The following is a 22,669-nucleotide window of genomic DNA, read 5'->3' as shown; positions in this document are numbered from 1 at the left end:
GACTTGAACCCGGGTCCCACAGTATGAGCTGACAGTGTTACCCACCGTGCCACCCCCCACAGAAACACTACAAAGCTGAATTTGGATATCAAAATACGTATATTTCATGTTAGCTTGTAATGGTTAATATCAAGCATTCCTTTCATTTTTATCCTTATATATGATTACAAATAATCTTAAATTACATGCTTCATACCCATAATATTTTACTGCTATGTAATGTTCTTATGATATAGACCTACATTCATTCAGTAAGACACAATCATATAACAGCTCGACCTAACTTTCTGTAACCTAAACTATCAATTAACTGATTCACACACACGCAAGCACACCAACACACCACAATATGGTAACTCCAATTAACCTCATCGTGTTCTTGGACTGTGGGGGGAGTCCGGAGTACTTGGAGGAAACCCTACGATGACATGGGGAGAACATGCAGACTCCACACTCATGCAACCATGGGGGAGACTTGAGGCAACAAAAATCACGTCCAAAGTCAGTGGCATATTGTTACACAGTATTTAGGCGGCGCGTTTTATAAATGTGCGTGTGCATGATGCTTGTAATTGACACAGATACGTGCTGGAAGTGCACTAATGGTATTTTGTTCTTTTATTTCATTTATATGCAATTTATTATAGAATACAACTGCTTCTTTCATACTGTTTAATGAAACATCTAAAGAAAAATATTCATACATTAAGTAACTGTCATGCCCGGCTCGTCCGCTCCTCCTGTGTGCCACGCCCCCTGATTACCCACGTGTTTTCTTCCGATTGTACCCAGCTGTATCTAGTTCATTTGCTCAGTCCTGTGTATTTCAGTTCGTGTCTTACCTGAGTCCTTGGTTTGTCATTGATGTTACCCTGTGTTTGTCTTCCTGCCTGGAATAAACCCTCGTTTGCCCGATTCCTGCCTGCCTGTTTGTACCTGCTTGCTCGCCTGCCTGCACGCTCACCCAGCGATCGCGAGCACCCGTGACACCAGCTTTGTCTGATTTCTTTGTTTAGTCTTGTCTTATTTAAGTCCTGGTCTTACCTGTTTCCCCTGTCTGTGTTTGTGGTCATGGTGTGGATTAGTGGTCTAACGTCCCTGTCAGATGTTCCGGAACCCTCATTGCGCCAATAAACCCCTTTTCTCCCCGTATTTGGCCTGCCTTGCCTGCTTCCCGCACGATCACCGCAACCGCTACCCGACGATCGCTGATCGTGACAGAAACAAACCATATAATAAAAAAATCAATCATTACCACAATTAAGCACATATTGTAATTGAAAGGACATTTGGATTGCTGAATATGCTTTTCACATATTTAGTTAAGTGAGGTGGACCATTACAATACAGCCAGCAGAAGGTCGTGGCATTATTTGTGGCATGTTGTATGTTGCATAACATTGCCATGTGCGATGGATTCCTGTTGGACATTGATGAGGACACATTAGAGGACTTTAGGAGGCATGATGCTGAACTGCATGCACTGATGGCAACAATGGAGTGGACACTGGTAGCAGCACGGGCAAGGAGGGTCAGCTGGCAGAAGAGCTGAATCATCTGTAGCTTCGTAAGGAATCTAAATTGTGAGATGTAGAAAAATAACAGCCCTATTGTCTTTTATTGGTAGAATTTAAAACACCTTAAAAACAGTAGGTTGTGCTTTGTTTGAACAAAGATTGCACTTTTATTTACATTTTACAAGCTGCAGACCCAAAATTAAAAACACCAAGCATAATTAAGTCCACATTGCCAGCTGCTGCTCTCATTCAGCAGCGAGCTTCTGTTTTCCTCGCCTCCTGACATCATTATACTGTCTTTGGTACTGTGTGGATGATCTGGTAAGGCTAGAAAATAAGGACACACTCACTGCCACTTCATGCCATGCCTGTTCCACATAGAGAGGGTTAGGTGGGCACCCTGTGCTGTCCCAATCAAGATGCTGCCCAGGGTGGCTGCTCATGTCACCCATACCAAAATCTGCCAATGCATCACCAGGCTCAGTACCAAGCTTTGGAGGGAGTGGGGTACAGCACTCTGCCAATGGACTCTGGAGCAGTGGAAGCATTCTGTGGAGTGACAATTCATGCTTCTCTGTATGGCAATTTTATGGATGCATCTGGATTAGGCAGATGGCAGGAGAATGTTACCTGCCTGACTGAATTGTGCCAGCTGTACCGTTTGGTGGAGGAGAGATAATGGTATGGGGTTGTTTATCAGGGGTTGGCATAGACCCCTTAGTTCCAGTGAAGGGAACTCTTAATGCTTCACCATATGTTTTTGACAGTCCCACGTTGGGGAATGACCTTTTCTGTTCCAGCATGACATAAAAACATGATTGAGTGAGTTTGGTGTGGAACAAATAGACTGGCCCAGACGGAGCTCTGACGTCAACCCCATCACACTCCTTTGGGATGAACTAGAATGGGGATTACGAGTCAGGCCTGCATATCCAACATCAGTGCCGGACCTCATAAATTATCTTGCAGATTAATGGGCTTATTTGCACAGACACCCTCCAAAATCTTTTGAAAAGCCTTCCTTGATGAGTGGCAGCAGTTATATCTCCAAAGGGGGGGTGCGGGGGCTCAATATTGATGCCTAATGATTTAGAATGGGATGTCAACCTGGCAAGCAAAACAGCCTGACATCAATAAACACACCACCCACAGGGAAGAACTTCTTGAACAACCACAACTGTTCCATGTTGGTTACAAACAGAGAACATCCTGTAAGGTCAGTTTTTGAGGATGAGGGATAATCTTTGTGTAGTTCTTTATAATCTTCTCTTACTAATAATAAAAGAGAGGGGGGACATTATATTTTAGGTAGGGATGTATTTTGGAGGGGGGGTCCCTGGTAGTGAATCTTCTTTACCTTCTTTATTTTACCCTCAGCTTGAGTACAGCTTTCCGCTCATTGGAGGGTAGATATATTGCGTAGGCTTTGGTCTTCTGAAAGTTCTGACTGACATAGACTCCAGGTCCAAGCAAGCCATCTCTGGACGGCCGAATTCTGTGCTTTGGAATATGTAATGCAGCTCTTAGGGTGGTACCATGGTACATGATGTGTGTCCTCCTACCTCTCCTTATGTCATGCTCCAAACGGGATTCAAAAAATGCGCAGAAGTTATCTAAAAATATGGCCAAGCTTCCCTGTGCAAACCAGTAAATTTACTTGTGCCTTAATAAACTGAGAGATCTGAGCAGCCCAGAATGTCCAGAAAATAAACATATACAGCATATGTGGGTAACTCATATACATGCCATGTAATATGCCTGAAATCAAAGGGATGAAAAACACTCAAAATGGACAGGCTTCAAAGGGTTAAAACCTTTTGGCTAATATTGTGTAATATTGTGCCTCCCAAGCAGGTGTGACTTATCAAGGTATGGGCTCCACAAGACTTCTGCATTAGCCTTAAATAAATGATTGAATATTTACATGGACACACTTACTTTGTCATTTACATATTTTACTTGCACAGTTTCCATGAGGTAAAAATGTTAATACATACTTTCTTATGTTATTATGTGAGCTAACTGGTTTGTTCCAATTGGCTATTTGTCTTTTGTACTGAAGTAGTACTCAGTGCGTAACAGCCGTGGAATCTTGAATGGCTGGTGACATCAGGGTTGGTACGAACTGGTCCTGACATGTTAGTGGGGGAGGAGGAATGTCTACTGCTACATACAGAGCATGTATAAAAAACTAGCTGAAAAGGTCAGGAGGACCGCTGATTCATTTTATTATTATTGTTTTCATAGGTATTAACATACATAAACATACTGTACCCCAGCAGGTTTGAGAGGCTTCCATGTCTGCAGTAAAGCAGACTGCTGCCTGCTTATTGATACAGTGCAGCAGGCTAAACAGCATTACTTTGTCAGAAGGGCGGGGAAAGGAAGTAAACCGGTACATTTACTTGTGCATTAATACACAGATGTTTTCTGTACAAGCAACAAGTTTGTATCAATTTTATTACTGGACAGAAAACTAAATTTGATTACAGTCCATGTTAATTCAGATATTAACATTAAGTTTAGTTTTAATGATGTTTCATTATAAAAACACTGAGTTATATTCTAAACAGAATGAGTGAGAATGAGGTCATGGAGTTCAGACCAATAAATCAATTTTTGCTGCAGTTTCAGTTTCACTTTCATTGAAAGATAGTTACATTGTTGTGTTTTGTACCACTTTTTTGCATCATAGAAAGTTTCGCTTTTTGCATCTCTACAAGTCAAACTAAAATAACATACAGAGTTGGGGGGGGGGGCAGATGGACACCAACAGAATTCATGGTGTTCTTTTAATGACAACAGTCTTTTAATGACAACAGTCAATATAACAAGAGGCTGAACTAAACATCACAACATTTCTTTTTATGACAGTTACCCACAAAGTGTGCAGCTTTTGTCACTGCAGTGTATCTTTCTGGGCTTCTGGAAGAACATTTCTAGAGCCTCTTGATATGCAAAGTCAGAGACGTCAGGCCTATTTATTGAGATCCGCATGCAGGCTGCAAGATGGTCTCCTTGGAGCCTATTGTGGATGTTTATCTTGAGCTGCAAATTAATAATAAAAAAACATATATTTTTGTCTGCTTTTCAAGTGGTTGATGCGACATTTTCCGACACGCGCTCTCTGTCCGCTGGTGGGAGTGTGCTCACCTGTGTGTGCGCACACGTGTCTGTGTGTGTGCATCAGGGCGGAACTCCGCCATGCGTGATACAGAGAGCAGAGGAGAATTGTAAACGTGACCGTGTAGAGACAAAAATGTTGTGCAAAATTTAAATAAAATTTACTTGACCTTCAAGGGGGGACAAACACACACACACTATCATGGTGGAGTTCGCAGATGCAGCTGCCCGGAGCCCCCGTGTAGATGCCACTTTTTCATTCATTTTGTGTATTTTAGTTTACTTTTAGTCACAGTGAGCCACGGTTTGCAGTTATGACAGGGTCATGCAACATACAGTCCGCAGGAAATTCTGAATGTCGGTTTAAAAGGTTTTATCCCGGCTCCACCTCCCAACATCCAGGAGGAGATACTCTGTACATCGGTGCCTGCCTGGATCACCACCTGGACAAAGAGATGGCACAGGCGGACATGGGAGAGAAAGCAGACACGGGGTAAGAGAGCCGGCATTCATGCTAGGCTAAAGAGCTCCCCGAACAAAGCTCCTCTACCCAGCCTGTTTATCGTGAATACCCAGTCTATAGCTAACAAGATAGATGAGTTGAGGCTGAAGATTTCGTCACAAAAGCTGAACAGTTGCACTTCAGTTTTCACGGATACCTGCCTGAATGCTGACATCCCCGACTCGCCTATAAAGTTAGCTGACCAGACTGTTTACTGGGTGGATCGCACTGCTCAATCCAGACAAGACAAAGGCGGCGGCGTGTGCATCTATGTGAGTAACTCTTGGTGTACGTCCACGAACATTAGAGAACAATACTGTTCACCAGACCTGGAATTTATTATGCTGAAGTGCAGAACGTTTTATCTACCGAGGGAATTCATCAGTGTTTCCCACCGCCGTCTGCATCCCCCCTCAAGCTAATGCCAAGCTAGCACTCGCTAAGCTGCATGATGCTTCAAACGTACTGCAAAACCACCCAGACGCTGCATTGATCATCGCGGGGGATTTTAATCACACCAATCTCAAAACTGTGCTACCCAAATTCTGCCAGTTTGTTGGTTTTCCAACCAGAGGAAATAACACGTCGGATCATGTGCAACATAGCAAACGCTTACAAAGCGCCCCCCTCCCCCCACACCAGTCAGTCTGATCACATCTCTTTGTCCCTGACCCCTGCATACAAACCCCTCACTGCAAGTACAAAGCCCACTGTACAGACCATCAGAGTCTGGCCCTAAGGAGCCATGACCAGACTACAGGGGTGTTTTGATGACTGGAAATTGTTTAAACTGGAATCCACAAAGGACAACCACACCGACTTGAATGTATATGCATCCTCTGTTGTTTTCTACATAAACTTCTGCATGGACACTGTTACCACTTTCAGGGACATTTGCACTTTCCCCAACTGCAAACCGTAGATGAACAGGGAAGTTCAAAAGCTGCGTAAGTCACGCGATGAGGCTTTCCACACCGGCGACCGAGAAGCCTACTCAGCAGCCAGGCCCAACCTGAGGAGAGGCATCAGAGAGGCAAAGCGCTCCTACGAAGACAAAACCGAGGAGCACTTCGGCAACTACGACCCCCGGCTCATGTGGCAGGGAATCAGGTCCATTACCGACTATAACAGCAACAACACCCATCAAACCAGCACAGCGACCTCATCCCTACCTGATGATCTGAACCAGTTCTTCGCTCGGTTTGACAAGGACACCAAACACCATCATACCAGGTTGACTGTGCAGGAGGCTCCCCTGAATACCCTGAATACACTAGTCAGCCGTCCGCAGTCCTCACCAGTCTGTTCAACATCTCCTTGAAACAGGCCACCGCCCCCTCCTGAGTCTGCCACCATCATCTCCGTCCCTAAACAGGCAGTGGTCAGGAACCTGAACGACTACCGTCCAGTGGCCCTGACTCCCATTGTTATGAAGTACTTTGAGCGGCTGGTCTTAGCACACATCAAGAAGAACATACCTCCCTCCCTGGACCAACGACAGTTTGCCTACCGGTCAAACAGGTCAGCAGAGGATGCCATTACATTGCCCCCTCCACACTGCCCTATCACACCTGGAGCAGCAGGACAGCTACGAGCGGATGCTGTTTATTGACTACAGCTCCGCCTTTAACACCATCCCCCCACCAAGCTGGCCATCAAACTGCACAACCTTGGACTGCACACACACCTATGCAACTGGGTCTTGGACTTTCTGACCAACAGCGTACAGACAGCGCGCATGAGTAACCACACCTCAACCTCCATCACTCTCAACACTGGAGCACCTCAGGGCTGTGTGCTCAGCCTCCTCCTCTACTCCCTCTTCACACACAACTGCAAACCCACCCATGATTCTAACATCATCATTAAGTTTGCAGACAATACAACTGTGATAGGCCTGATCTCAAACAACGAGTCAGCCTACAGGGAAGAGGTCGGGAACCTGGAGCGCTGGAGCAGAGACAACAGCCTCGCCCTGAACTCCAAAAAGATGAAAGAAATGATCCTGGACTTTAGGAGATGGAAGCACAGGGGCCACCACCCCATCAGCATCGGTGGTGAAAAGGTGGAGGTGGTTCTGAGCTTTCGATTCCTGGGGGTTCAGATCAGCTGTGATCTGTCATGGACCACAAACACTTCAGCCATTGCCAAAAAAGGACTTCAGAGACTCCAGTTCCTGTGGAGCCTGAAGACAGCATGTCTTCCACAGCAGCTCCTGGTGAACTTCTACAGGTGCACCATAGAGTCAGTAATCACATACTGCACCACTGCGTAGTACTCTGGATGCACCTTGGAGATCAGCAAGACCCTGCAGCGTATCATTAAAACAGCCCAGCGAATCACTGGCACCCAGCTTCCATCACTGGAAGAAATCCATCACACCTGGTGCAGCTGCAGAGCTGAGAAAATAATCAAGGACCCAACCCACCCGGGACACAAACTCTTTACAACTCTGCCATCTGATAGACGCTACAGAACCCTGAACACATGCACAGCCTGGCTGAGGAACAAGTTTTTACCCCACATTCATCACACTTCTGGATTATTATTATTATTATTATATTATTATTATGGGGTTTTATTATTAATTTATTCATAATCGTTTTTATTTTTTCAACCTCCATGTGGCCGTAATATTTTGGGTTTTATAGTTACAGTCATGTGGATTTATCTATTTTCTCTGTTTTACCATGAAGTACAAGGTGTGACAGGGGTTGATTTTGTGGACATTGGAGAGTAAGATGTTTACCTTTTGTTCCCCAAAAACTTCAGACTGAGGAAATCCCTAATTTCCATTTTAAAACTAAAGGCAAGTAAACTGTCTGTTTGATACAAGCTCTGTGTTTTTGGTGGTTTCACAGACATACTGCTGTCAAGTCATGGTTACAGAATATATCATATTTAGTTTCATGATCTTTCCCTCAATCAGTCTGGAGTAGAAGCAGAAGACTTCCTAAAAAATAAGCAGGGAAATCAACAGCAACACCTGAACAAAAGAGATTCAGTGTAAGTATCACACAGTCCTGGAAATAGAAACTAAAGTGGACAGAGCTGTTAGAACACAGACAGTGCAGGTGGAAGTAGAATCAGCAGAATAAGTGGTTCTCACATCAGAAATACTGCTACCATTCATTCTGCTCATTCTATGTCCACCTGCACTCCTCTGCATTCTAACATTTTTGGTGCAAAACTGATATCTTTCTTTTCTCTACACGTCTCCACCAGGCTGTTGTAAGATCATCCCTGGGTGCATCAAAAATGTGGACCACTGCCTGCAAGGGAGCGGAAATTGACTGGAACCCTGTCATAAGCAAAATCTGTATTCAATATTTATAATCAAATAGTTGAATTTCTCTATTTAACTTTTTTTACCACATAAAGCACAATGAGTGCTTAAAATTTCAATTCACAAGGTAAAACACCAAATAAAGTGTTTTAACAGAATATTTAATGTAATTTCAAGGTCACAGCAGAGTTGCCCTGCAGCCTCTCTCTCAGGATCAGTACAGTTTATATGTGCAGACATATTTTATGTGTTTACAGACGTGTAAGACTGCTGAAAAAAGGTGGGCCCTTGGAGGTAAAATGTGTTTTTACATTTTCCCAGTCCTGCTGCATGATTCACTGTACTGCAGTGTCAGGTTTCCCATTGCCCAGCACACCTAATTTGGCTAAAGAACTTGATGATGTTACGATGATCAGTGTGTTGGCCAGTGAAACTGACAATGTGCTGAATTTTGGGAAATTTTGAAATTTATTATAAACACAGTATATTAATCTGCACAATGTAGCAAAACAGTCTGAAACGTAACTGAGATACAGAGGTTATACACTGATCAGCCATAACATGTGAAGTGAATAACATTGATTATTTGGTTACAGTGGCATCTGGCTGTGGGGGGGTTATATTAGGCAGCAGGTGGATGCTTTGTCCTTGAAGCTGACGTGTTAGAAGCAGAAACAATGTGCAAGTGTAAGGATGGGAGTGACTTTGACATGGGCCATTTGGTGATGGCTAGAGAGCTGGATCATAACCCCCAGCTCTTGTGAGATGGTCCTGCTGTGGTCAGCAGGTTCATGGTGGGGCCCAGACTCACTTTTGCCACCAAAATAGCCTTGACTCGTCAGGGCGTGGATTCCTCTAGACCTCAGAAGGTTTGCTGTACTATCTGACATGTAATGAGCCTCCGTCACCCGTTCACATATTTCCCTTCAGTTTTGGAGATGATATTAGTCATCAAGCCATCACAACTTGGCCCTTGTCTCTCAAATCTTTAGGCTTGTCCACTTTTCTGCATCCTAGTATATCCTACACATTGTTCATTTGCTGCCTAATAGGTCCCACCTACTACCAGGTGCCACCATTACCAGGTAATCAATATTATTCACCGGTCAGTGGGCGCAGTGTTTGACAAATATACACTGAACAAAAATATAAACGCAACACTTTTGTTTTTGCTCCCATTTTTCATGAGATGGACTTAAAGATCTACAATTCATTCCAGATACACAATATTACCATTTCTCTCAAACATTTCTCACAAATCAGTCTAAATGTGTGATAGTGAGCACTTCTGCTTTGCTGAGATAATCCATCCCACCTCACAGGTGTGCCACATCAAGATGCTGATCTGACATCATGGGTAGTGCACAGGTGTACCTTATACTGCCCACAATAAAAGGCCACCCTGGAATGTGCAGTTTTGTCTCACAGCAAAATGCCACAGATGCCACAAGCATTGAGGGAGCGTGCAATTGGCATGCTGACAGCAGGAATGTCAACCAGATCTGTTGCTCGTGCATTGAATGTTCATTTCTCAACCATAAGCCGTCTCCAAAGGCGTTTCAGAGAATATGGCAGTACATCCAACCGGCCTCACAACCGCAGACCACGTGTAACCACACCAGCCCAGGACCTCCACATCCAGCAGGTTCACCTCCAAGATCGTCTGAGACCAGCCACTCAGACAGATAATGCACGGCCCCATGTTGCAAGGATCTGTACACAGTTCTTGGAAGCTGAAAATGTCCCAGTTCTTGCATGGCCAGCATACTCACCGGACATGTCACCCGTTGAGCATGTTTGGGATGTGCTTGACCGGCGTATACGACAGCGTGTACCAGTTCCCACTAATATCCAACAACTTCGCACAGCCATTGAAGAGCAGTGGACCAACATTCCACAGGCCACAATTGACAATCTGATAAACTCTATGCGAAGAAAATGTGTTGCATTGCATGAGGCAAATGGTGGTCACACCAGATACTGACCGGTTCTGAGTCCCCAGACCCCCAATAAAGCAAAAAACTGCACATTCCAGGGTGGCCTTTTATTGTGGGCAGTATAAGGTACACCTGTGCACTACCCATGATGTCAGATCAGCATCTTGATGTGGCACACCTGTGAGGTGGGATGGATTATCTCAGCAAAGCAGAAGTGCTCACTATCACACATTTAGACTGATTTGTGAGAAATGTTTGAGAGAAATGGTAATATTGTGTATCTGGAATGAATTGTAGGTCTTTAAGTCCATCTCATGAAAAATGGGAGCAGAAACAAGAGTGTTGCGTTTATATTTTTGTTCAGTATAGTTTAAAATATCAGTCATTTAACCTAATTCCGAAACATTAAATGTGGAATGGAAATAATGGAAGCTATTGCTTGTGTGGAGTGAATTGAACTTAATTTTGAATAATGTTTCAAATTGCTACATACCTGAAATGTTTGTGGTTTCTTGTAGAAAGAACAGAAGCACTTGAGGTTTGCCTCCAGGACATCACACCTCCTATTAAGCGCCTTAACAAAGTAAGTAATTTCCTTGAAATATCATCAAAATATTTTTTTTTCTGGACAGCTCAAAGACTGGGTTTCCGTGGGACATTAGTCAAGTCAAGTCAAGTTAAGTAGGTTTTATTGTCATTTCAACCATACACACAGTATATAGAGAAATGAGATAACGTTCCTCCAGGACCATGGTGCAACACAGAGCAGGACAAAGACAGAGCGACATCATAAGTGCAGACAGGACAGCATAACAGTGCAGATTGACAAGACAAGAAAACATACAGTGCAAATTAATGGTGGTATCAGTCTGGATACAGTTTTTAAGTTACTGTATGGTAGCAGCGAAGGTTATATGTGCAAAAATGCTGTGCAAAAATGCCGTGGTATAGAAGAGTAAGGAATAAATAAAGAGTAAGGCAATAAATAACAATAAATATTATATACAGATGTACAGATGTGTGTGTGTGTGTCTGTGTGTGTGTGGGGGGGGGGGGGGATTGTGTTCAGTTCCGGTTCAGGAGTCTGATGGCCTGAGGGAAGAAGCTGTTCCCCGTTCTGCCAGTGGAGGCCCGTATGCTACGGAACCTTTTGCCAGACGGGAGGAGGGAGAAGAGTGTGTGTGAGGGGTGTGTGGGGTGTGAGGGGTCATCCACAATGCTGATGGCTTAGCGGATGCTGCGTGTGGTGTAGATGTCCATAATAGAGGGGAGAGAGACCCCAATGATCTTCTCGGCTGTCCTCACAATCCTCTGTAGGGTCTTGCGGTCCGAGACGCTGCAATTCCCGTACCAGGCTGTGATGCAGCCACAGAGAATGCTCTCTATGGTCCCTCTATAAAACATGGTGAGGATTGGGGGTGGAAGGTGCGCGGTCCTCAGACTTCGCAGGAAGTAGAGATGCTGCTGGGGCTTCTTGGCAATGGAGCTGGTGTTGAGGGTCCACGTGAGGTTCTCCGTGATGTGGACACCAAGGAACTTGGTGCTCTGGATGATCTCCACCGAGGAGCCGCCGATGCTCAGCGGGGAGTGATCTCTCTGTGCCCTCCTGAGGTCGACAACCACCTCCTTTGTTTTGCCCATGTTCAGGGAAAGATTGTTGGCTCTGCACCAGTCCGTCAGCCGTCGCACCTCCTCTCTGTATGCTTCCTCATCTTTCCCGCTGATCAGACCCACCACAGTTGTGTCATCAGCAAACTTAATTATGTGGTTTAAGCTGTGCATTGCTACACAGTCATGGGTCAGCAGCGTGAAAAGTAGAGGGCTGAGCACACAGCCCTGGGGGGCTCCCGTGTTCAGCGTGATGGTGCTGGAGATGTTGCTCCCAATCCTGACTGACTGAGGTCTCCCAGTCAGGAAGTCCAGGACCCAGTTACAGAGAGAGGTGTTTAAGCCCAGCAGTCTCAGCTTCCCGCTCAGATGCTGAGGAATGATGGTGTTGAATGCTGAACTGAAGTCTATGAACAGCATTCTCACATAAGTGTCCTTTTTATCCAGTTGGGTGAGGGCCAGATGAAGGGTGGTGGTGATGGCGTCGTCCGTAGAGCGGTTGGGACGGTATGCAAACTGTATGGGGTCTAGTGAGGCTGACAGTTGGGACTTGATGAGCCTCATGACGAGCCTCTCGAAGCACTTCATGATGGGTGTGAGTGCAACGGGTCATTGAGGCGGGACACTGAAGACTTCTTTGGCACGGGGATGATGGTGGCGGTTTTGAAGCATGTTGGGATGACTGTGGTGCTCAGGGAGATGTTGAAGATGTTTGTGAGAACATCAGCCAGCTGTTCTGCACATCCTCTGAGCACACAACCAGGGATGTTGTCTGGTCCAGCAGTTTTCCGCAGGTTGACTCTAAGCAGAGGTTTCCTCACATCAGCCACGGTCAGACAGAGCACCTGGTCGTTGGGAGGTGGGATGGACTTCCTCACTGCCATGATGTTTTGGGCTTCAAACTGTGCGTAGAAGCTATTCAGCACGTCTGGAAGGGAGGCCTCACCGTCACAGGCAGGTGGAGATGCCCTGTAGTTGGTGATGGCCTGGATGCCCTGCCACATGTGCCGAACATCCCCAGTGTCTTTGAAGTGGCTGTGTAGTGTCTGGGCGTGGGCATGCTTCACCGCTCTGATGGCCCTGGACAGGTTGGCCCTCGCTGTTCTCAGGGCAGCCTGGTCACCTGATTTGAAGGCGATGTCACGGATTCTCAGCAGCATGCGCACCTCCGTAGTCATCCAGGGCTTCCGGTTGGAGCGTGTGGTAATGTTCTTGGAGATGGTGACATCCTCAATGCACTTGCTGACGTAGCCAGTGACCGAGGTCGTGTACTCCTCCAGGTTAGTAGAGTCACCGTAGGTTGCAGCCTCCCTGAACATGTCCCAGTCAGTGCGCTCAAAACAGTCCTGAAGAGCAGAGATGGCTCCTGGGGGCCAGATCTTTGTCTGCTTCTGGACGAGTTTGACACGTCTGACGAGTGGTCTGTAGGCTGGAATGAGCATGATTGACATGCCAGGGATTGAACGCGCCAGGGATATTTGTATAAACACAGTCCAGCGTGTTCACCCCCCTCGTCGGAAAGTCCACATGCTGCTAGAATTTTGGAAGAACTGTCTTGAGATTTGCATGATTAAAGTCCCCAACGATGATAAACAGTCTGTCGGGACTGTTCCCTCGGTAAATAAAAAGGTCTGCATCTGACTGTCATAAACTCCAGCAGCGGTGAACAGTGGTTCGAGATCAGCGCAGCGTTCACACACCAGTCCGAATTGATATAAATGCAGATCCCTCCGCCTCATGCTTTGTGGCTGAGCGAAGCATCACGGTCACTACGGTACATCAGCATGTTCCTAATAGCCGTAGCCGTCTCCGGAACGCTGTCGTTGAGCCATGTCTCCATAAAACCATAAGCACAACAGTTCCTAAACTCACGCTGGGTGGATTGCTGGAGTCAGATGTAGTCCATTTTATTGTCCAGGGACCGGACATTAGTGGGGAAGATGGATGGGATCGCTGGCCGGCTAGCATTACCTTTTAGCCTAGCATGGACCCCCGCTCGCTTGCCACGCTTCTGCTTCCTCGCACACCGCTTGCGATGTCTCCTCCCCCGGCCGTTGGCATCAGGCAGCACCGTGGTCTGGGGGCCCGGTCCGCGTAGCAGGCAGAGAACACGGATGCACATGTTGGCGGTGTTTGGTGTGGAGTTTAGTTAAAAAAAACACACATTTGCACCAAAGTGTTGGACCCGGAGTAGCCGCTGCGACCTAGTGCAGTTAGGAAACTGAAGTTTCATTTTCAGTTTTCCAGTCCTGCATCACATACCTCTGTACCAGTGACAGTACTGGATCTTTCGCTGTCCACACTGGATTGCTTTGCCATCACTGGAGAATTTGACAGTCTATCCGGCAGAGACACAGTGTCAGGTGGTCGGTATGTGTCAGGGGTCTCTGAAGTGGGAGATGATGAAATGCAGGCACATTTGCTTGTTCACACCCTGCCTTGTACATTATGTAGAGCTGGTATGCAGACAAGGTTATACTCAGTACTCCGTTGTTGCAGAGACCATGGGCAAGATACCTTTGGGGTGGACAAGTCTCTGTCTCACACCTTAGCAGTTCCTCCTGGACGGGAATGTGATGTTTCCCAAAAATCCTTTTCAGCTTTTCCGACTCACCCGACAGGTATGGGATAACCAAGCCCTTTCACTGGTCCTGCGAAAGCTGGATATAGAAAACCCACCCACACCGACCAGTATCTTTTGTTTGACTCACATCACCCACTACAACACAAACTAGGAGTTATCAGGACTTTACGCCACAGAGCAGAGAACATCCCCACTTCCGCAGAAGCTACGAAAAAGGAAAACAGGCATCTGAAGACAGCCCTCAGGACGAGTGGATGTCCCAAGTGGGCCTTTAACAAAGCAGGACCCTGTTTTGGAGAAAGGACAACGGAACCGTCAGAGTCACAGGACCAGCGAAAGGGCTTGGTTATCCCATACCTGTTGGGTGTGTCGGAAAAGCTGAAAAGGATGTTTGGGAAACATCACATTCCCGTCCAGGAGGAACTGCTAAGGTGTGAGACAGAGACTTGTCCACCCCAAAGGTATCTTGCCCATGGTCTCTGCAACAACGGAGTACTGAGTGTAACCTTGTCTGCATAGAAACATCACATTCCCGTCCATTACAAACCCACCAACACGCTGAGACTCGTCTACCCCAAAGATACCGAAACAGAAGAAAAGCATCGTAGTTTGTGCCATTCAGTGCAGCGAAGTGTGAACTTTACATTGGAGAGACCAAACAACTGTTACATAGGAGGATGGTCCAGCACAGAAAGAGCAACACCTCAGGGCCGGAATCAGCTGTGTGCCTCCATCTGAAAGATAAAGGACATTCTTTTGAGGACATGAACGAGTGAATGATAGAGAAGACAAGTGCTTTGAGAGAGGGGTGAGGGAAGCCTTGCGTGTGCAAATCCACAACCCCTCACTCAGCAGAGGTGGAGGCCTTGGGCACAACCTGTCTCCAATTTATCCTGCGGCCCTCTCATCCTTTCCCAGAAGAAAAGTCATTCTCAGGAAATATCAGACCCATTTCACACCTAGGGGACTGCTAAGGTGTGGCGGTTACATCTACCCACAACCCCCCCCCAGCCCTTTGTTTCACTCAACAAGCCAACTTAGAGCAGGTGGGAAGTGAAACTACCCAGGAGGATAGATATGTGGACACTGACAACCTTCCTCAGACTGAAGAAGCTGCTTGGATGAGCAGTGAAATGTTTCTACCTTTCAGAGAGAAGTCCAGTTGCCATGACTCAGTTCACATTTGTTCACATTGACCGTGAGACACACACTCCGCCCCTAATAGATGTAATCTCACTCGAGACTTTTGAAGAAACTTGAAGGTTCTGGATTTGGCTGCTTTTACCAAACACATAAAGACACACTGTATGACTATGTAATGTGTCACTTTTTCTCTGAAAGAGAGGATAAGCTTAATTTTCCATTTGAAAAAGGTGGACAGGAACTCCCTCGGTTTCATGTACCCCATCCTGCTCTCTGTGTGAGAGACACTCTGGGGCAGCCGGGATTGAGGCTCAAAGGTTCAGCTTTTATATGATTACTCAGCTGGCCACGGGATTCAATCCCACAACCGTCTGGGCACTGACATAGATCTCAGTCCTGCTTTCTATGTGAGACACAGCCTTTGGGGTCAGAGCCCAGAGTCGGCCAGCATTCAGCACCCCTGGGGCAACTGGGATTAAGGCTCAAAGGTTCATCTTTAATATTATTAATCAGCTGGCCATAGGATTCAATCTCACAACCATCTGGTCACTGACATACAGATCAGTCCTGCTCTCTGTGTTAGACACAGCCTTTGGGGTCAGAGCCCAGAGTCGGCCAGCATGAAGCGCCCGATGAGCAGCTGGGATTAAGGCTCAAAGGTTCATCTTTTATATTATTAGTCAGCCGGCCTCAGGATTCAATCCCACAACTTTCTGGACACTAGCACTAATCATGGTCCTGTTATCTGCCCCCCCACTTCTCCTCACAGCTGCAGACCCTTTGCTGGACAGGCGATTGGGCCAGAGACAGATAATGTGACCCCTACAAAACAGCTCATTTCAGCCAGTTGTTAAGTTTTTGTAACATACTAAAATAAACTGTATCTCATAGCAAAGTAAAGCATTTTATTTCCTTCAAGTATAAGAAGAGCAGCTCTATAAAGCAAGACAAAATAAAAGTACAAAAAGAAAGCAGTACAAAGTAAAGTATAAATTCGAAATATAACTTTAAAAAGTATTTTAACTTTTTAACCCGATAGTGTTTGTTGCTGCTCCGCCCCTTACCTGCAGAATAAGGAAATCGCTGCACCTTAACAGCGGTGATTCTCTCTACAGCGCCAGTCACCTACATACTGTACGTCTGCCTCCCCAGCCGGTTACCATTCAAGGTAAGACTGACAAATTTAGCAAAATGACATCAGTTATTTTAATAGCCTTTATTGTTTTTAATTTGAGGGCTAGAAGTGTGGAATGCTGAAGATTCAAGTAACAAAAATGTTGAAAACTTTTATGAATTTATTTTAAACGACTATAATTAGTCAGATAAGAATGTTCCTATTAGCCATAACTCTCTTTGCGTGTGTCTCAGTGTTCCTCTGTCAGCTGATTTGTAGGGTATTCTTACTTACACAGTACATTACTACATCAGGCGGTTCTAGACCCTATTTGGGGGGGGGTGCAGGTTCAGCTGCCTTGTGTTTTGTCTTAGCCCCCCCAGAAAAACAGTGATTCCTGTAGAGAGTCTCGTATTTCTTCAGGATGGCTGAGCCCCCCTGAGTCAAATCCTTGAATCACCCCTGAGTAGAACAGTGTGCTAATAGTGACAGACAGAGGGGTTTCTTTTCTTCATGCTTATACATGTCACACATATTTCCGTTGATAGAGAGCTTGCTGGACGTGTCTTACCAGTCTGAGCACAGAGTTACAGGAAGAGAAGCTTATCTCTGCTTCTCCAGAAACGAATTCCAGCACGTAAGAGGACAGATGGTAGCAACAATGCATCAATCTACAGTTGTGTTCAAAATTATTCAACCCCCACTGAAATTGAGTGTTTTGGCCAGTTTGACATCGATTTTGATCATTTCAGTCATCTTCTTTACAATTAAATCAAAGAGGCACTTGTAAGTCAGACAAATATAACATAACATTTATAATGAAATAACCACAAATGTCTTTTCTGTGCTCACATCATTATCAGTTTTATTCAACCCCCAAGTGACATTCATTCTTAGTACTTAGTACAACATCCTTTTCCAGTGACAACAGCTTTTAAACGTGAAGCATAGCTTGACACAAGTGTCTTGCAGCGATCTACAGGTATCTTAGCCCATTCTTCATGGGCAGAAGCCTCCAGTTCAGTCACATTCTTAGGTTTGCGTGCTGCAACTGCTTTCTTTAAGTCCCACCAGAGGTTCTCAATCGGATTTAAGTCTGGTGACTGCGATGGCCACTCCAAAATGTTCCAGCCTTTATTCTGCAACCATGCTCTAGTGGACTTGGAGGTACGCTTGGGATCATTGTCCTGTTGAAAGGTCCAACGTCTCCCAAGCCTCAGGTTTGTGACGGACTGCATCACATTTTCTTCCAATATCTCCTGGTACTGAAGGGAATTCATGGTACCTTGCACACGCTGAAGCTTCCCTGTACCTGCAGAAGCAAAACAGCCCCAAAGCATGATTGACCCCCCCGCCATGCTTCACAGTAGGCAAGGTGTTCTTTTCTTCATAGGCCTTGTTCTTCCTCCTCCAAACATAGCGTTGATCCACGGGCCCAAACAGTTCTAATTTTGTGTCATCAGTCCACAGAACACTATCCCAAAACTTTTGTGGTTTGTCCACATGACTTTTGACATACTGCAGTCGACTCTTCTTATTCTTTGGAGACAGCAAGGGGGTGCGCCTGGGAGTTCTGGCATGGAGGCCTTCATTACGCAGTGTGCGCCTTATTGTCTGAGCTGAAACTTCAGTCCCCGCATCTGACAAATCTTTTTTCAGTTCCTCAGCAGTCACACGGGGATTTTTCTCCACTTTGCGCTTCAGGTAGCGCACAGCAGTCGAAGTCAGCATCTTCTTTCTGCCATGACCAGGTAGTGTTTCAACAGTGCCCTTTGCCTTGAATTTGTGAATGATGCTTCCTATGGTGTCTCTTGGAATGTTTAACATCTTTGCAATCTTCTTATAGCCATTGCCCTTCCTGTGAAGAGAAATCACCTCTTCTCTTGTCTTCCTGGACCATTCTCTTGACTTCACCATGTTTGTAAACACACCAGTAAATGTCTAGAAGGAGCTGAGTATCACAGTCATTTTAAATCTGCCTAATTGGTGCTTATTATGCTTGATTGCTGCTCGTTGACATCCACAGGTGTTTTCAATACCTGATCGAAAACACTTGAATGAACCTCTGTTCTTAAGAGTGGTAGTCTTTAAGGGGTTGAATAATTGTGTCAATGAAGAAATCACAAAAAAACATTTAATACCGTTTTACAAAAACAATTGATGTCATTTTAGTTGCATTTGGTTCTTTAAAAAGTCCTTGTAAGATTTCATTCTGAACACAATTACAAATGTACACTGAATTCCCTAAAACCCTTTTCAGCATTGGGGCTTGAATAATTTTGAACACAACTGTATGTGTCATTCTGTCTGTCAGTCAAATTTATTTGTTTTTACCTGCCCTCTAAATTATAGCTCCGTTCCCTTTAAATCCTCACACGAAACAACATACCTAAGTATCTGTATATACTGAGCGTTTAAATTTTGCGTTAACATTGTTGACTTTATCCAGGATTCTTGAATTATAAGAAAATGATGAGATTTTCTTATAATATATAAATGGTGACATTCTGTTTAGGGGTTCTGCCATTAATGTATAGGGATTTGCAGTCAGTAAATGGTAACATGACTTTAAATATTAGTATTTTACGGTTTTTCTCAATTGCTTTGACAAAATTTTCACATCAGGAATGGTAAATGTACTGCATTTATATAGCGCTTTTGAGTACTCAAAGCGCTTTACATTTTATGCCTCACATTCACCCATTCACACACCACATTCATACATATCAGGAATGTCATTCTCCTTACTTTCCTTACTCTTAACAATTTTCAAAGCAGTTATGCATTTCCTCACCCGAATTAGCATTTCTCATTGTGTTTTTACACACTAAAGATGTTTTGTCATTGTGTTGATGCATTACTTATCCAACTCATGGAAACAGGTTGTATTTTGGTCAGTCATAATTACAGATCACTCAGTCACCTTAATACTGTCCAGCATTGCACTGGTGTTTTCAAATAAATCACTTTAAACTGTTTTCAGATACGAATGTATAAGCAAGGTCAATTACACGGTTAGTAGTAAATTGTCCTTCAATTGAAAGCAAACAGAAGCAGAACAGGCGTAACTGAAACCAATGGAAGCACACACTCTGAATCTTGTATTACTGGTGACTGTCATGGCACTGCAGTAATTACACAGAAGCTAATATGACGCTCATGTTTAACCCAGTGAACAGTGCTGATCATGGAGCAGGAACAATGTGTCAGGTAAAGAAGTGAGATTTGTGAGAGGACGTGGTGTCTGAATGTGTGGTATGGCAAGGGGAGAGGAGCACACAGAGAACATGGGGCTCAGGGACAGGAGTAAAGGGAGAGGAGCACACAGAGAATGTGGGGCTCTGGGGCAGGGGTAGAGGGAGAGGAGCACACAGAGAACATGGGGCTCAGGGGCAGGAATAGAGGCAGTGGAACACAGAGAACATGGGGCTCAGGGGCAGGTGTAGAGGTAGAGGAACACAGAGAACATGGTGCTCTGGACAGGAGTAGAGGGAGAGGAGCACACAGAGAACCTGGGGCTCAGGGACAGGAGTAGAGGGAGAGGAGCACACAGAGAACATGGGGCTCAGGACAGGAGTAGAGGGAGAGGAACGCACAGAGAACATGGCACTCAGGACAGGAGTAGAGGGAGAGGAGCGTACAGACAACATGGCGCTCAGGACAGGAGTAGAGGGAGAGGAGCGCACAGAGAACTTGGGGCTCTGGGGCAGGGGTAGAGGGAGAGGAGCAAACAGAGAACATGGGGCTCAGGGGCAGGAATAGAGACAGTGGAACACAGAGAACATGGGGCTCAGGGGCAGGTGTAGAGGTAGAGGAACACAGAGAACATGGTGCTCTGGACAGGAGTAGAGGGAGAGGAGCACACAGAGAACCTGGGGCTCAGGGACAGGAGTAGAGGGAGAGGAGCACACAGAGAACATGGGGCTCAGGATAGGAGTAGAGGGAGAGGAGCGCACAGAGAACATGGCGCTCAGGACAGGAGTAGAGGGAGAGGAGCGCACAGAGAACATGGCGCTCAGGACAGGAGTAGAGGGAGAGGAGCGCACAGAGAACATGGCGCTTAGGACAGGAGTAGAGGGAGAGGAGCACAGAGAACATGGCGCTCAGGACAGGAGTAGAGGGAGAGGAGCACAGAGAACATGGCGCTCAGGACAGGAGTAGAGGGAGAGGAGCACACGGAGAACATGGCGCTCAGGACAGGAGTAGAGGGAGAGGAGCACACAGAGAACATGGGGCTCAGGGACAGGAGTAGAGGGAGAGGAGCACACAGAGAACATGGGGCTCAGGGGCTGGAGTAGCGGGAGAGGAGCACACAGAGAACATGGCGCTCAGGACAGGAGTAGAGGGAGAGGAGCAGACGGATAACATAGCGCTCAGGACAGGAGTAAAGGGAGAGGAGCACACAGAGAACATGGGGCTCAAGACAGGAGTAGAGGGAGAGGAGCACACGGAGAACATGGGGCTCAGGGGCAGGAGTGGAGAGAGAGGAGCACACAGAGAACATAGGGCTCAGGTGCAGGAGTAGAGGGAGAGGAGCACACAGAGAATATGGGGCTCAGGGGCAGGAGTAGAGAGAGAGGAGCACACAGAGAATATGGGGCTCAGGGGCAGGAGTAGAGGGAGAGGAGCACACAGAGAACATGGCACTCAAGACAGGAGTAGAGGGTGAGGAGCACACAGAGAACAGTTGTGGAGCATCTTATCTACCATGGCCTAAGTTTGGCTGGAGCTGGTGGACGGACCGTGTAGCCTCAGGGGATACGGTCTACGGTGGCATCTGTAATGCGTACATTCTGGAATGAAAACAGGTATCATCACATTTCTACCATTTATAAGTCAAGTCAAGTCACGTTTATTTACAAAGCACTTTAAAAACAACAATAACAGTTGACCAAAGTGCTGGACAAGCAAGGAAATACGATCTGATAAACAAACAGAACATACAAAAATAAAAACATAAAAAATGAATGGAAATAAAATAAATAAATAAATAAATAAAAACATTCAGGCTGAATTGAATGGCAGGGCATAAAAATGAGTTTTAAGACAAGATTTAAAACTGTGCAGTGGCCAGGCGTATGTGCAGTGGCCAGGCGTATGTGCAGTGGCAGCGCGTTCCACAGCTTAGGTGCAATCACTGCAAACGCCCGATCACCTCTGCTTGTTAGTCTAGAAGGAGGAATGACTAGGTGGAGTTGGTCAGCTGACCGAAGAGCCCTGGACGATGTATGAACGTTCAATAAGGAGCCAATGAAGGGCTGCGAGCAGAGGTGTAATACTGTATGCTCACGCCTTCGCGTTCTGGTTAGAAGGCGGGCTGCAGCATTCTGAACTAGCTGAAGAGGGGATAAGGAGGACCAGCTAATGCCCGCATACAGGGCATTGCAGTAGCCTAAGCGGGATGAAACAAAGGCATGTATGACTCTCTCAAAATGTTTAAATGATAGGAAGGGTTTAACATTGGATAAAAGCCTTATTTAGAAAAAGCTAGACTTTACAACTGTGTTCATTTGTTTCTCCATTTTAAAATTAGAGTCCAAAATTACGCCAAGGTTTTTGGCTGTGTCTTTCACATATGGTTCTAGGGGGCCTAGGTCTACATATGCATGACAGGCAGAACTGGGCCAAAAGACTAGAGCCTCGGTTTTGTGTGCATTAAAGTTTAAAAAATTTAAAGCCATCCAGCCTTTAATGTCCTCTAGGCAGTCAAGTAAACGTGTAAAAGAGTGGGAGTCATTACGTTTTAATGGCATGTAAATTTGCGTATCTGCGTAGCAATGGAAAGAGATATTATATTTTCTAAGAATGGATCCCAATGGGAGCATGTAAAGGGAAAAAAGTATAGGCCCCAGAAT

The 22,669-nt window shown here is 45.7% G+C and overlaps 1 protein-coding gene across 1 annotated transcript in view; it reads left to right on the top strand.

Annotated features, from left to right (window-relative positions):
- Positions 1-16,802: 16,802 nt before the first annotated feature.
- The window catches only part of LOC125723834 (NACHT, LRR and PYD domains-containing protein 12-like), a 360,722-nt gene continuing 354,855 nt past the window's right edge, over positions 16,803-22,669 (top strand). Inside the window, exon 1 of the mRNA XM_049000667.1 lies at positions 16,803-16,868. The gene's annotated coding sequence lies outside the window, so the exon portion shown is untranslated. The remainder of the gene's footprint in view (positions 16,869-22,669) is intronic.

This window comes from Brienomyrus brachyistius, unplaced genomic scaffold (assembly GCF_023856365.1).
Source record: "Brienomyrus brachyistius isolate T26 unplaced genomic scaffold, BBRACH_0.4 scaffold52, whole genome shotgun sequence".
Lineage (NCBI taxonomy): Eukaryota > Metazoa > Chordata > Actinopteri > Osteoglossiformes > Mormyridae > Brienomyrus > Brienomyrus brachyistius.
The sequence above is the reverse complement of the archived record's forward strand: the minus strand, read 5'-3'. Positions and strand labels throughout refer to the sequence as shown.